General features: G+C 37.3%; 1 long non-coding RNA gene across 1 annotated transcript; it reads right to left on the reverse strand.

Moving 5' to 3' along the window:
- Window positions 1-836: 836 nt before the first annotated feature.
- On the reverse strand, window positions 837-1,424 carry LOC133266315 (uncharacterized). The gene is made up of 2 exons (XR_009742324.1): window positions 1,353-1,424; window positions 837-939 (listed from the first exon to the last, which is right to left on the reverse strand). It is a non-coding gene; the product is annotated as an uncharacterized LOC133266315 (long non-coding RNA).
- Window positions 1,425-2,380: the final 956 nt, after the last annotated feature.

A 2,380-nucleotide genomic window follows, 5' to 3' on the forward strand; every position in this document is an offset into this window, starting at 1 on the left:
GGAATCTACTCTCCCACTCTCTCCCCCATCCTATTTGGAATCTGCTTCTGTCCAATCTGCAGGTAGTGAGTGACCCCCTTGGCACCAAGCAGGTAAAAATGGCTGAAAGACCAAGAATAAAGCATTTCTTATTCTTTTGTAGCTTTCAGGCTATTTTTGGACAAGTGATCAATAATAATCAGCAGGCACAGATGCCAATTATCCAGGATAAAGGATCATTTATTTTGCATACTTCTTTTTCTTGCATCCAGAAACACATTTAGAAACTAATGGGACCTGGTTACTGTGCTTTTCTGAAGTGTTTTTGTGACTGATAGCTCAAAAATGCTTCTGTGATTTTTCCTTTATCACTAATATATTGATGGTTGTGTAGCACTCTGCTGCAGCAACATTTCCTGCTGTAGCATGCTGACTTAATGACTGTTTGCAGCTAGCACATGTGGGCTGTTTGGGTCTGTCAGAGCAGCCCCATAAAACTGGGCTATTCCTCCCATTAAACTTAATCGTGGTTACATTAATGATTTGATACAGTCAGAAGCACAGATTTGAATAGATTTCACTTTCTGTCAGAACAGTTATTAAATAGATGTACACTGGGCCAAGTCTTGCAGTCTTTAATCAGATATTATTCCCAAGAAGAACAATGGAAAGGAGCTTCAGATCTGTGACAATCAGAGCATTTTTCCATTGTTTTCTTATTAATATATCTCCCTCCATTTTGGAATGTGAGGGATTGTCTCTCTCATCTCAACAGCTGAATAACAGGGCCCTTATTTCCCTTGGGAATCATTTAAAATGGTGTAACATGCCACCGAGAACAAATAACCTATGAAAAGTGCTGCAGACAACATCTTAACGAGCTTTATCAGATGATGAAAAATATAATGTTTTCCTGTGCAGCCATGGGGAAAACCATGAATCTTGATCTTGACAGCAGCTCTGCAAGAGAATGAAGGCATAACTGAGAAAAGATAAGGTTTTTCAGTACCAGCTTATACCCTTGGAGACCAGAATCTCTCTCTTATTTGGCCTGTACAAAAATTGTCTGTGTCTGCAGATATATCTGATCATCTTCTTTGTAGTATCTAATTGTATGAGAAACTGTAGTTTTGAACCATATTGGCAGGGAGAAAAAATAAGTAAATTAAATCAATAATTGTTTGTGTTAATTATCATCATATGAAATAAAACCCAACCAATTGTTTTTCTAGATTAAAACCATACGGAAATAGAAACACGATTTAGTGCCATTTTATGTTCACCTCACACAAGATGTGCCTCTTTGCCTAATTCTGCTTCTCTTACCATAATGAAAACCACAAAGTAGTTACTGTAAAAAGAAGATAAATCACTTTAAATGTACAGCAGACTTCCCTGCTGGTAATTCCCAAGTGGAATAAAGCCAGGCAGTGTTAACAGTCTTGTGAGGTGAGGGAAGGGAAGGGAAGGGAAGGGAAGGGGGAAGGGAAGAAAACGTCACAATATTTTAAGTGGAAATGCTATATTTGAAATATTCAAAAGTAAATTGAATGGGTAATATGTATTTTATACATATTATAACTCTTCAACCATTTATTTTTTTAAAGGGTGCCCCCAATGAGGTATTAAAAATCAATATAGTGCAAGGGAAAATAAATAGAAGTTATAATTCCTTATCTGCCATCAGAATAACAAACCTCAGGTAAGGATGAAATAAACAGGCCATTTATAAGTTACTGAAAGATTCAGAAAGACAAAGTCATTGTTTATTAACTAGTAATAGTAAAGTCTGCATCTATCAGGATACCTGCTGACAGATTTATTTCTGAGTGTAAACAGAGAACATATTTTTAGCAAAGGGTAGTAGTATATTTTTTGTGCAATTTGAAAGTTCAGCAGGAAGAAATAACTCAGTCTTGCAAAAAAATCCTAGGGCAGTGCTGTAGTTTTATGAGCACTAGATTTTACCAAGATTAGCAGTCAGCAAAAGTTAAAAAAAGAAAGGTTTGCTTTTTAAAGAAAGGAATTGCTTAAAAGAAAATAAATTGCTATTCTATTAAAGTTCCTGCAACCAGACTGGCAAAACAGGAGGTCTAGAGGCCTACTGGGAGAGGGGGATTTTGTTCCCAGAGGAGAAAAGATTTTTAGTAGCAGACATTAGCATTCTTCTGTGATGTTATCTGAAATGTGCCTCAGTTTTCTGTGATGCTTAGCAAATACAGAAAGGTCCAAACTCAAACTTTTCATCAAAAAATGCCTTTTTATAGTGAGGATATGAGATCCTGGCCCAAGGATGCACACCGGGGCTGACTGGCTGCTACCTCCATGGAACATCTAGAGGGTAACATGTCTGACCAGCAGCTCATGGTCTACTCACAGCATTCATGCTGAGTGCACATGG

This window comes from Pezoporus flaviventris, unplaced genomic scaffold, assembly GCF_033815535.1.
Source record: "Pezoporus flaviventris isolate CSIRO_AGI_PZ_B2104156 unplaced genomic scaffold, CSIRO_AGI_Pfla_v1 ptg000007l, whole genome shotgun sequence".
Taxonomy (NCBI): domain Eukaryota; kingdom Metazoa; phylum Chordata; class Aves; order Psittaciformes; family Psittacidae; genus Pezoporus; species Pezoporus flaviventris.